The sequence below is a fragment of the Bombus huntii genome, chromosome 3 (genome assembly GCF_024542735.1).
Source record: "Bombus huntii isolate Logan2020A chromosome 3, iyBomHunt1.1, whole genome shotgun sequence".
NCBI classification, from domain to species: Eukaryota; Metazoa; Arthropoda; class Insecta; order Hymenoptera; family Apidae; genus Bombus; species Bombus huntii.
In genome coordinates this window covers 19,330,983-19,344,844 of record NC_066240.1, presented here as the reverse complement: position 1 = coordinate 19,344,844, position 13,862 = coordinate 19,330,983, and the positions used below count along the sequence as shown (strand labels likewise).

The 13,862-nt window shown below is 40.3% G+C and overlaps 4 non-coding genes across 4 annotated transcripts; all 4 read left to right on the top strand.

The window, feature by feature from the left end:
• Positions 1-9,624: 9,624 nt before the first annotated feature.
• On the top strand, positions 9,625-9,726 carry Trnay-gua (transfer RNA tyrosine (anticodon GUA)). The gene is made up of 2 exons: positions 9,625-9,661; positions 9,691-9,726. It is a non-coding gene; the product is annotated as a tRNA-Tyr (tRNA).
• An 89-nt stretch (positions 9,727-9,815) lies between these two features.
• Trnay-gua (transfer RNA tyrosine (anticodon GUA)) lies at positions 9,816-9,921 on the top strand. The gene is made up of 2 exons: positions 9,816-9,852; positions 9,886-9,921. It is a non-coding gene; the product is annotated as a tRNA-Tyr (tRNA).
• Positions 9,922-10,010: 89 nt separating this feature from the next.
• On the top strand, positions 10,011-10,109 carry Trnay-gua (transfer RNA tyrosine (anticodon GUA)). The gene is made up of 2 exons: positions 10,011-10,047; positions 10,074-10,109. It is a non-coding gene; the product is annotated as a tRNA-Tyr (tRNA).
• A 396-nt stretch (positions 10,110-10,505) lies between these two features.
• Positions 10,506-10,600, top strand: Trnay-gua (transfer RNA tyrosine (anticodon GUA)). The gene is made up of 2 exons: positions 10,506-10,542; positions 10,565-10,600. It is a non-coding gene; the product is annotated as a tRNA-Tyr (tRNA).
• The last annotated feature ends 3,262 nt before the right edge of the window (positions 10,601-13,862 follow it).

Here is a 13,862-nt window from a genome sequence, read left to right as displayed (position 1 = left end):
GCATATCGCGATATCTCGAGCCTTTGTCGAGTTCGAAGAATTCCATGCTTCGATAGCACGATCGAGATCGACGTGACGCCGATAGTCGTGTTTCGCGCGACGTCACGTTTGCAACTAGAATACCTTTTCTTTGTAAAATAGGCTCGATACATATTGCTCGATAGAAGCAGAGTTCTACGACCATTTTGTTTTCGCTTCGAGCGACGAGAATGTTTAATTCGAGGCACGTGTAGCACGCTGGATCTCCATAAAACGTGTCGCGAGCCAAGACAAAGGAAAAGTACTTTTAAAGTCACGGTCACTCGAAAACGAACAATTTCACGAGTCCTCGCACGATGTGTTCCTGTTTTGCCGGTGTTATTCGTCGACATGACGTTCATTTCGATTAATTTACCACGATTCCAACGATCACAGTCGTTTCAACGACAGTTGTTTCGACGCTAGTGGTACAAAACAAATCATTTCGAGGAACTAACTGTTAGTGTCTGGCCTATCGCTCACGTAATCTACTTAAAATTCTGTTGTATTTCCGGTTGGCTTTATACAGCGACGAATAAAAGTATCGGACGATTCGAAAAGTTCGAGGAATGATCACGATATGCAAGAAAATAACCGATCGATGATAATGATTTACGATATATTTAAATTTTAATCTCGATAATCTTACTTCATAAATAATTGAACAAAAAAAATTATATATTTCCCAACTTTATATGAGATTTGACAAAAAAATATTTATTTTCGTTCATCGCTGTATGCGATCACTAGTTTGGTATTCCCTAATGGAACATTTGCGATGACGTTTTCTCGTTCCTCGAAATGTTAGTTTTTGTCTATTAAAAAATGTCTGACGACTAGCTGGGACGATTTACGAAGAGAAACTGCTTTTCGTCGACATTGTTTTTTATACGATATTTGAACAAGATTTTAAAATATTCTGCGATTTAAAGGTTAAGAAACGAAGATGAAATCGTCATGGTTAATCCTGGATATTTTTTAAATATTTGTTTAATATCGTTTAATCGAGTTTGTCGATCGAATTGATCTTGGCACTTAGATTATCGATCTCTTAGACGGAATAATTTTTCTATTTAAGGATTCTTTTTCCTTTATCTATTTTTTTGTGATGTTAACTCGTCTTTATCAAGTTTCAATTTTCAATTGAAACGCAACCCGTTAAACACCAGAAACGGTTATTACGATTACGTGCAGAATAAAAGCACAAGTTTCTTCCAACTCCTTAGGAATAATAAGACGACTAGAAAGAAACGACGGTATACTTATCGTATTATTTTGGACGAAACGATGCTCTAGTCGAATATCTTTCGAATATCGTCCACAGATTGCCGAATATCGAATCACGGCCATAATCGAAGACATCCCGGAAACCCTCACCGGAGGTTTCACATTGCTCTTGCACCTTTCTCCGCGGTAAGCATATTATTCACACGTTACACGACACCAAACGCATACTATTTTACTCAGACACGTCATACGCGTGCATTCTCTTACGTTCAAACGGATTGAACGTTTTAAAGCAAGTAGAAGCTTTCATCCCTGAAAAACCGTCGAATGAAATGTTTAAATTATTACTCTCAGCTTTTACGTTTGAATAAAATTAAAATATAATTTGCCAGGGTAATTCGTTACGATTAAACGCTATCTATTTATTAAGGTAAACTGAAACTAATTAGATTTCAGTGGATATTAACGAAGCACGAAATTTTGCGTATCGATCGAGGCGATCGCGTGCCAATTTGGGTTTCCAACGTGCAGTCAGGGCGAGAGCTCATGTTCGACTAACGACCCTTCGTCAAAGTCGTTTAACTCGAGGATGTTCGCCTCGTGACTCTATTCGCACCCCTACCCCAAACATTTCCCTTACCTCGATATAATCTCGCGTCGATTTCGAATTCTCCAACCGATATTCCGATCCTGTGTCGATTAGCTGTTGAGATAATTCCGCACGATGGATAAACGTATAATTATGCAAAGTTGGTTGAATCACGGTCATGGTGTAATAGAAGCAGCACATTGCACGAAAGTACATACTCTATGTATATTTGTTTTCCACGCTTTCGCCAAGAAATGTTGTGCGATGTCACGTGGAAATCCGGGAGAAACTCAATGACACGCTCTAGAACCTAGTAGCATCATCCGAATCGTCTCGTAATTAAAGGAATTTCGAACCTTTCGTAGGTAAAAGGACTCTGCTCGTTTTCTTCGACGCGATTTTAATATTCAGCGCGTTCTCAGCGAACATTAATCGTACGAGCGAAATCAAGTATTTTTTCATAATTTCCCTGCTACGAATTTTATAGCTTGTCTGTCGGTAATCGTAATATTAGTTAAATACAAGTTAACGTTAATTAAATATACCATCTTAAATAAAGTATCTCTCTTTCGCAAACGTGTGTTTTACAATAGTGCACCTTCGTATAAACGTGACACCAAGTCTGTGAAATGTCGCGGTGTTTATCTCAACGGAACAAAATGGATCGTACGCAATTCGACGAAATAATATAAAACAGAAAACGTTGTGCGTCTATTACTTCCTCATAAAATGAGAGACACTTTTCGGACAACCCAATAGATTTAAAAAGGTTACACTTTTCTGATCTTCGTAAAATCGCCCCTGTGTCGATGTCAACTTGCAACGACACATCGAAGGTACAAACAACAGACGTGATACGCGTTTGTTTGTCGTTACTTTCTCTGTTAATTGTAGCTAATCGGGCGCGTAGTCTCTAACAACCGGATCGTTTCAATAACGAGCACTTTACCGTATTAGCGGTTTTCATTCCGCGATGCTTGCGTAACGTGTTTTTCCTCGTCGGCGCCGAGCCGTTTTCGAGAAATTCTCGATTTTGTAACGCGAACGACCTTGTTCTTGTCACTTTCACTCGGCTCGTCCGCGGACCACGATCGCGATCGTCCAGAGCGAGCATCGAGAGATCGTTGCAGAACCACGTGCACACGCCCATTTGTCTCGCAACGATCGTGCTCGCGTAGACTGAACCCAGGAAAGTCGACCTTGCCCTTGACAAACGACTTTAAACGCCAAAAACAGCTTCCACCGGACCTTACAGATTCTTTTCGAGATGATCATCCACTGACAATTTTACGAGCCGATTTCGTTTATGCCAATTTACGCATCACGGTTTCTCAATTTGCTTTGGAAGAGTATTTCGCGATTATTTCTCTCGTTTAAACTACATGTACCAATAAATTGCAGATGGAACTTTTTTATTTTTGTCTTGTGTTTTTGTCATTTCCTTGTGTCATTGTTCTTGGCCTCTTCGTTAACGGTCTCCTCTATGCTACGTCTACTTGCAAAGTTCCACGCGCATACCTATTACTAGTTGATAAATTATTATACGCAAGAAGGTTCTATCTATCGCTCATATTAGACAGCCAATTTTTGTAAATGTACTCGACAGAAGGAACAATAGAACGTTTTCCTATTTCATCGTTTTTATCGTTTTTTTCTATAAAATTATCGATGGCATTGATTCGAATGTAATCGAGCTCAAGGTACGCGCTTTAGTGTGCGATGCGATTGTCCAAGGTCGTCATCACCTTGATTATTTATTCCAAAAATTGAAATCGTATGTATCGGAGGGAGGAAGGTCGACGGCAATGGAGACATAACGCGTGGATCGATGCAAGTCTTGACTCGACTCTCCTTTAAATAAACCCGAAAGGATAATGATTGCAAATTTCAACGCAACGAACAGCCGCTGGTTCCTCTCGAAAACGAGTCTCGCTTTGTGTGTTCAAACAGAGAACGAAACTCGACGCAAACTTTTACCTTTATACATATTCGCAATTATCGATTAGCAGTCAAAAAATCTCTTTATCTCTCTCTTTCTCTCTCCTACTATCGACAAAGTTTATTTGCATTTCAAACAGTAGTAGCGAAACTCTCTCTCGGATATTGCTTTGTATCCAAGCCAATTACGCCCCCCTGTCTCTCTCTCTCTCTCCCTCTCTCTCTCTCTGTTTCGATACAACTATCTCGTTCTATTCTATGGAGCAGTAACGATTACAACGATACAACGTTATTCAGAGCATGCTCGTAACGATGAAGTTTATAAGCCGACTGATCTTTACGTGTATTTATTTATTCGCCTGTTTAAATCAAGTTGTATTCGTTTCGTTATGGCTGAAACGCATAAGATCGTTGAGTCGCGTAGAAGAAAGTTATCAAGGTATAATGAAATCACAGTCGATAATCGGTTCTTATTTGTAGAAACGTAATCTTTCAAAATTAGCATACTGTTAACCTGCAGCGTCATCGACGTTACGCAATGCTGGTTGTACAGGGTGGGGCACCCAAATGGGAACATTCGATTACGCTGTTCGTCTTCAAGGTAAAGAAAAGGTAGCCAAAAATGTAAAGTCGGTTTTCCATTTAACTTGAGCAATCGTTCGATCCTGAAACATCCGATATATGTATATGTTTAAATGCACGAATCGACGGTTCTAACGTTAATTGATCATTAAATTAATATCAACGATACATAAACTCTGCGATAAATGTAGGAAATAAAGCGATTCAAGATTGCAAGAGCATCTGCCGAAGGCAGGAACGGTGGTCGTTTAATATTCCCGATTCATCCGGCTGGTTCATCCCGCGGAGAGGTCGAGAAACGAACGTTTTCGTGTTGCACGGCAGCCTGGGGCCAACCACGGTTAACTTTCGCTGTCAAACGTCACGTAATCCAAAACCGAGGCGGCTGGATACGCGCGTCGTCGCAGCATTATCCGTCTACGGATCCACTCGCGTGCATTAAACATGAGAATGACCCCGCATTACGGAACGACCACGGTTTTGCAACGTGTTCCGTTACACACTGCCCCCACTGGCCAGTCACAAGGATTCTCGTAAACACCGCGATCTCGCGAGCTGTGCTGCTCTTTCGGATTTTGCAGGCAAACCGATGATAAATCGCTTTCCGTGCGGAACATTACTTTTTCAATGTAGAGTAGAGCTTCTTCGAGAAGGGAGAGGGTGATCGACTCGTTCATAAGGTCATTTTTTAATCGGAAATGTGTGCGACGGTGAAATTGAGAATGAATAGAAACCAGTCGATTTAATCTATTTTTAGAACCATTCGCCTGTAATACGCTTGTAAGCTTCCATTCGTAAGTATTAGGACACATCCTATCGTTCGACGTGAAATCGTAAATTATGAGAACTGTAACGTCAAGTTCATAAGATAAAGAACTGCCCTATATTTTTGTGTGTTAAAAGATTCTGTGCAAAAGTTTGTTGCACCGACGCGTATCTTGTTTATCCGCATTTAAACGACTTTTTGCAAACCGAATACCGTGATAAACGGCCGTACAGGAGATACGTAAGTACTTACGTCTTGCAACGAGTTGAAGTATCCTTCTATTTGCTTTTCCTCTATTTGCTTCGGGCTATACGATTTGTAAATAATATCGACGAGTGAACGTTGTTCTCGCAGCGATGTAAGAAATATTCTGACAGTTTCGACAGGTCGATATATTCGGAGAAGAAATTTTTAGACGGTCTCGTCTCGTCTCGACTCGATTCAACATTCGATCGAAGATTCCACGTCTGCGTCTGCAATTCAGATGATTTGATTCTAAAGTTCAAGGCTTTTCAAATACAATCTTCAAAATACTAGAAAGAACGCCAAGCACGTTTAAGTAGAAAGAATCGATATATTGAAAGACAAGGAAAAAAACACACACGAAACCAGTCAGTTTTCAGTGAAAGCTTCGTCCGAGGTCGCATAATTAATCTGCTATAATTACGTACATACGTGCGATAATTTTTGGTGTGCGCGTGCCTCCTCCGCCTTGTCTTCTTCGCTATCAACGAGGTTATACTTCGTGCACTCAGTGAAAGTGATAATAAATCCGAGTCACGCGGTCTCCCGATAACGAGATTATTCCTTCAAAAATCTCTCAATCCTTTTTCTTATTTTATATCTCAATCTTTATTGGCATTATATATTAATTACATAAATACCATATAAATGATAATATAATAGAAAAGGTAAGATGCGGCGGGTTAATTCGCCAGCACTTTCATTTAAAAACTTTCACGCCAATAAACGATTCTCGAAATTGCACAACCCACCTTCCGATCGGTTATCCAATTTTTTGGAATTAGAAAATTATGCGTTTCGTGTAGGGACTGAGATTCCTCTACGGATAATGACGCGATAGTGTCGCAACGCACGTGGGTATCCCGTTACATCTTCGACAGCGTGCAGGAGGAAAGAATATAAAAAGATACTCGCCACGGAAAGGACGGGCTATTACGGAGAAGAGTTGAAAGTTGAAAGTGACACTCTCGATCTTTCTGCTACTTCTTCGAACGTAGAATCAAGAAATCATTTCCCTTTCTTTTCTCTCTAGAATCGAAGAATACCTACGTATCGAATTAACAAATATGAACGTACAAAAATACATCTCAATGCCAAGAATTCCAATTTTACTAACGTAGTTTCCACGTACGTCCATCGCAAGCAAACAAACAATTAATTATACGTTTAATATTACAAATTATCGACACGTTATTGATACGATGAAGAGGCGGACTAAGGCTTAAATATTTCCGGGAGATTACCGAAATCACCGGCCTTCTATTTTTAGTTCATTAATTAAATTCCTAAAGTCCCTTCAAATGGGCAGTCTGTCCCTGGTACGTTATTATAATAAAGATTAATTTCGAGGTAGTCGTTTATAAAAATATAGACGCGAGGAGAGAATTCGCACGCGTCAACGACTCTACAAAGTTTATTTAAATTATCTGATCGCTCCTTTTGCTAGAATCTTACGTAAATGTATACCTACGTCGATCAGTGAGTATATAAATTTAGTAAATTTGCCGCTTTTACCGTCATAACGTCATTCCATATCTCGCCTTTCGTTTACGTCTTCTTGGTCAACGTTTCGTTTATGGTATCGCATAGTTGAGATACTCTATCGCGCCTATAGAAACGCAATTACACCACTTCCTGCGACAGCTTCCATTCCTTTCACCGTGATTACGCCGACATCGGGAGCGAAATGCACCGACAAACAAAAAGACGCTTAGAATCAGACAACTGGCCGCCTTGTCCCTCTTTTCGCGTCCCCATGATCCTGACAGTGAAGGTATCTCGAGGACGAGACCTTATTCGATCGATCACGCGATCTTCGAGGCTGCCCACGTTTAAGGACGACCAGAAACTTTCGTACCGGAAACATCATCGAGAATCGATCAAACGATCGACGAAGGATTTAAGTTAACCAACATGATTCAAATAAGTACAGTGGTTCGCAAAAGTATTAACTTACTAGAAATTTCTCATCTTTCTCGACTATCGTACGCGAATAATTATAAGGACGAACAGTGAAATAAAATTCATATGATTATTGCGTAGAATTCTGTAGAATTTCCCTTATAACGACCCGATGAAGTGGCAGTGACTTTCGTGATTCGATTAATCGCTTGCTTGCGAGGGATTCGACTCGTTCGAACATCGAAAAAGGTACAGTCAGACCTCCGAAACCTGCAACTACTCGTTCTCAGATTAACAATCACCTTGTGAAGATCGAATACTTTTGATAAGTACAATGTACGACGAATTGATTTCATTAAGATGTACAAGTGGATATGTAACTTAACTCCATTATTTATTTAAATCGCATTTATTTCAGTTTGACGAACTTGCAGTTGCAAAGAGAGGCAGAGGAATGCGCGTGCGCGTTTCAAAGAGGCGTGGTGCATACCTCGAGGACAATGCAACGTGAATTCGAGCGGTCGATTCAAGCGAACGATACTTGAAAATGGGTCAGAGGATTTTTCGTTTCACGGATCAGTTCCGATTTTACGCACGATGAGCTCCCTCCCTCGGGGTCGACGACTTTCGACGTTCCCGCGGACGATTTTGGACCGAAGGTTCCTCTGTTCCCTTCTCGTGAAACTCGTTCACCTCATGTCAGAAGGCAAACTCGATGCCAACTACTTTTATCGAGTTCGCGTGAAAAAACACGTAGGTCGTGAATGCGTCTATGCTTAAAGAAAACGACATAGCGTTAAGTAGAGTTCAATTGATCTGTACGCGACTACACTGGCGCACGAAAGTATTCGAACATGCGCAACAGTGAACTGTCCATTCTGTGCGTGTGGTGTAAAACAATTTGTAATTTCACTAGCGCTGTGCTGAAACACAACTGTCGTTTGTTTAAAAACAGGACGCGTAGAAACAGAGCCGTTAAAAACTAGTTAAATTATGTACGCTGGTTAACAGGTACCGATATGCGCGATATCTCACAACAGGCATTTTCCAAATTTTCAGAAAACTACGAATTGTGCAGGTTTGACAAATCCGAGCAGTCCATTGGCGCGTTAAATTTCAAAATACATAAATTCCAGTCGCGCATTTTCATGTACCACGAAATTTATTAACTTGTCATAGAAACACTACGAATTCCCAATTCCAAACCTATTCAATAACTCAACCGTGACGGGACAATGATCGCAAACGATCGGGTAGAGTGGAAACCACGATGGTAACGTTTGCTATCGTCGTAGCTGTCAACGATGGAAACACACGTACGATCCACGTATATACGTGATTGAGTATCGGCTGAATCGAGAGGCAGGTTTTCTAGATGGGGAAAACGTCGATCTGCGTAATCACTTTCCATTGAGTGAATTTTCCCCTAGCTGTTGATCGCCGCCGTTTCGAGCGATTTATTTGTCGTCAAACCGCGGGACGAAGGGAATCGCATCGAACGGAGGGAATTTTTGTTCGGCCAGCCGTAACGATACCGTAACTCCGGTAACGAAATACACGATTTATTATTATGCGTTACGTCGTCGCAGTTTCATTAAACGCGTCCTGCACCGGAACGCGTCGAAGAAACGACGTTAACGGGCCTGCGGCCGATTTCCGCCCGCTGTGCCGATCGTGCGCCGTGATATTCAACAACCACGGTGAATAATGCGATCCGTCGAGTGATTTGATCGCGATTTTTCGTCGCTTGTTGATCGTGAAAATCGATATGAGAAATTTTGGTAATTCTTTGGTTTCGCGAATTGGATGAATGGAAGGATTTCGGATGATCTTATTAGAAGTAAGTCATCTGATTCTTAAGAACCGGGCATGTGTAATGATATCGTAAAATTAAAAAGAAATAAAGTCGATCGATTTGACTTACAAGAGGTTCGATTATCTCTTGTTATCCCTTGGGCTTTTTACAAACTGTTTTGGACATTTAGATAAATTGTATCATTGGACAAGTTATTGAAAACTAACCAGTTACTTTGCTTTTCGACTGTCTCGTGCGAACATACTATTTTTTAAACGCATGTTAAAAGCATATCATTAAAAACAGATGATATTGAGAAAATCGACAAAGATGAATCTATCACGCTCTTTCTGTGTGATCTTCGAATGAAAATAAACCGTATTAGCATAGAACAGTATGCAACGATTCGATCTCGTATCTTGGAAAAGACATCCATAGGTCAAATCCGGCTCGAAGAGGTTTTTACCTTGTCGAACGCTCTCAGAAGTTCCTTTCTCTTTGACGCTTCGGTAGCAAATGGTTTGAATAATGGTCATGTATCACGGAGAAGCTGATGATTGCAGGCCTTCGATAGCTCAGTTGGTAGAGCGGTGGACTGTAGTTGTCGAAGCGTTCCAGAAGAGGAGAGATATCCATAGGTCGCTGGTTCGAATCCGGCTCGAAGGAATATTTTTTGTAGAATGAAGTTTCTTCCACCAAACGATTCGAGCAATTTGTTCGCAACATGAACGGGAAATGTAAATGTACATACAACCCCTTCGATAGCTCAGTTGGTAGAGCGGTGGACTGTAGTGGGTTCGACTAATGCGGTGAAAAGAGAGAGACATCCATAGGTCGCTGGTTCGAATCCGGCTCGAAGGAATATTTTTTGTAAAACAAAGCTTCTTCGATCAAACAATTCGAGCAATTTGGTCGGAACATGAACGGGAAATGTAAAGGTATACACAGTCCCTTCGATAGCTCAGTTGGTAGAGCGGTGGACTGTAGTTGGTTCGCGATGAAAAGAAAGAGACATCCATAGGTCGCTGGTTCAAATCCGGCTCGAAGGAATATTTTTGCAAAAAAATTATTTAAAAAATGTAAGATAAGCTTCTGAATCTCAGAAGGGTAGAAATGGTTATAACCCATTGCAATAACTCGTTTAGTATAGAACGGTGAACTGTAGTTGATCTGAGTGTAAGTGGAATAGTTAAAAAGGGTATCCATAGATTGTTATTTCAAATGTGGCTCAAAGGAACGATTATTTTGTCGAGTCAATTTAATCGAATGTTATTCTGTTGGAAAACGTTACGATTTCGATGTTTTTTGAAATATATGTATTATTATGTAATAACTGACGTTATTATATAATTTTTAACGTTATATTTTACAGAAAAATTAATTAAAATCATTGATATACAATACGTAACTATTAATAGCATTATTTAAGCACGTTTCAGCACATCCCTTCGATAGCTCAGTTGGTAGAGCGGTGGACTGTAGCGGTTAATGTATATTCAGAGATATCCATAGGTCGCTGGTTCGAATCCGGCTCGAAGGAATATATATTTTTTTATATTTTTAAACACACAATTTCTTATTAATCTATCGTTACAACTTCCTGAATAAAGTTATAAAATTGTTTTTCATACTTTTAAGAAATGTTTATTTCATTTGTTTCGCTCGAAAAAAGCTCACCAACAAAGAGATCTTCAGAGACCATCTTTCTTAACTCGTAGATTAGAGAAGACGAGTCGATTCTTCGTTTGTAAATATCTCCTATATTTAGACGAATAATTGCATTTTTTAAACACATAGATTATAATGTTATGATTACATTTGCATGAACTAAAACTGACCTAGCTCAGAGATTGGTTTATCATCATTGGTAATCTTCAATTTCATAATTATAAATGTTTCTTCGGCCAACAGATAAAAAAATATACGTAGATAATGTATTTTTTATCTCGTTAATTACATTCATCTAATTCTCTCAAGCAGTATACAAGCGGATAGTGAAATCGAAGATCAAATTTCAGATCTCACAAATCAGGCGTAACACACTTTTCCTAAATCTCCTCTAAACGTGTAACTTCGTACAAGATTAAGATCGTGTAGCGATCATAACAAATAACAGCGAGTGAAACGTCGTGCCACTGAGAAAATTCAATCGCCTCCGATCGACATCGTATACCACCTCTCTCACCTGCAGAAGAAGAATTTCAATTAACGTTGCGTGGCTTACGAGAACAGAAAAAATCGAGACAAATAATCGAGCGACGGTATTCGACTTCCATCGCCCACTGACCTAATAGAAGTCAATTTCACCGAGTATCATTTCTTCGAAGGCGCGCCGTACCAACGACAGTCAAAAGTCTGTGACGTGGAATTTCTGATATCGCTGTCGTTGACTTTCAAATGGCGAGTCGAAACCTGTGGCGCCTCCAGTTGGACGATTCGCCTTTCGAAGAAAATTAATTATTATATTAATCATTGGAGTAGTTTGCTTAGGGATCGTCGTCGATGAACGACTCTCGATCTTTATCGGCGTTACCGAGATTAATGGCGTAAAACGCGATATTTCAAGGTCAAGCGAACAAACGTCATTGTGCCCGTGAATACGAGCGTCGCGTATCGATCAGATAAGATATCGTGGTGAATCGATGGAGAAATCGGGTCAAAATTGAAATGTCAAGGAGATCGTCTACTTTGATGACAAAGTTAAACTCGAGAATCTTTGGGATCCTGTCTCTCTTAAGAAACTAGCTTCGAACTTTTCACTTTCGTAGGACTCTTTAAATATTCATGCTGCTGCTTTCTTAAAGCGGACGCTTTACGCATACCTATTCCTGGTTCGTTCTACTTCCCAAGTTCATGCCCTTCGATGTCTCTGTTTCCATTTCCCTAAAACAAACGTCTGACGTTCTTATCCTGGCGTGTCGCTTTGTCGAATACACCGTGAAAAAAGCTTTTACCTGTGCGTGATCTTGCACAATTTCATACAGCTCTATTTGCACGTTTCTATTTATGTTTTCAATCGTACGTGTCTTCGAGAACAGCACGGAAGAATGCTAACGAGATTCCTGCATGATACGGCCGGCATCCTCCATATCGAAGGAGTCCAAGCCAGAGGGACGGCCTTGCCACGGCATCGAGATACACAGCTTTCTCTACTTTCGCTTACACGCGAGATTTTCAGACCGACTACCGGCAAACTCGTGGCGATTCTTAAACGGTGTTTATCACTTTGGCTCGTGTGCATTCCATCGAAGGAGGCTTGTTCCCGGAGTCAACGAAGGAGGAAACGCTCCACCGACGATCCAACGTTCGCTCGTGGATCGCGCACTTTGAAAATACCCTTGAGTTACGATGAAAAGCGCTGCGAATAGAAATAATAAATGCGTCTGATTGGATAGAATATAAAGTTTCTCGAGAGAGACGTCGTTATACCTATACGAGAAGTTGAAAGAAGAAGCGACGTAAACGAGGAATTTATTTATCCCAAGAAGCAAAGATACGCGACTATGAACTATGCATCAGATATAACGAAAGTAAACTGCACTTGCACTATGGTTCCACTTTAGCTGTAACTTTGCTTCCAAATTATAAAGTTGTGCATATTAAATCGTATATAACATCTACGATGTTTCGAGGATAGGTTTTAAAATCGGAGATTAACCAAACGCTAAAATAAGCACATCTTCCATAGATTTATACGACCGAGATACCGGAATTTAATTGCGACATCCGCTGATTGCCCCCGCAGAATGTGGGTGCAAACGACTCCCTCGATACGCTGGAAACTAATTAAACGATTCTGCATTACGTCCTCGCAATCGTCGATAATCTCTAGCGCGTTATCGATCCTATTATAGCTATCTTCCATTTCGCGGCTCTGAAATTTCTAGTTCTTTAAATCTTTAGAATTTGTAAACCTTCAAAATTCTACGCAAACGTTCGACCGGAAAAGAATGGAACATCCTCGATAGTCGAAGGATTCGTTTTCCTGAACCAAAATATGACCAAACGTAACGAAACGATCGGCTGGATTGGTTTCGGAATGGAAACGACGTAGAATCAACGACGAAAGAAAGGCTGAATCGGAATGCAAACGCGTCGCCTCGACTCACCGATCGTCGGCCTGTTGGTATTTCACGAGGCTACAGTGCGATTTTCTCTCTCGCGCATCGTGTAGCGTCTCCTCCTTTTCCAAACTGGAAAATAACGAAATTCTTTCGCTTTATGTTCAATAATCGTGCAAATATACATCTTTATCTTTCCCATCGTTTTACGATGACTTATAGCAATCGATCAAGCGAACGAGCTATTCGTTAATCACTGTAATTTCCGTTCATCGTCGTTGCACAACTGGCTTCCTTGCTACTGTGTGATTAACAGCCGTTTTGCTTTTACGATCCACGACGATTGCGTTCGGGTTTCATGCTTTGCAACCGTAAAAGTACATCTTCACCTGGAACACTGATTCGAAATTACGATCACGCGCCTTGTAACAATTAAGTCGATGCGTGTGAAACGAGGCTCCTTTGAAGTTTGAATTTGCTGCGCCGATATCACTCGTTCAATTTTATCCTATCGTTAACTATCGAGTATATCGAAGAAGAAGAAATTTACTATAAAACAGTATATTCGGTGAAGGAGATTTATAACTAACTAAATAAACTAAAATATATTAATGTATAATTAGAGTATTCGTGTGATTTTCTTACGTGAGCTTAAATTTCGGAAAAGTACCATAGAGATGAAAACGTAAAGTTAGAATTTAGAGAAGTGTAAAAACGTCTCCTGCATCGCCCAAGTAATTT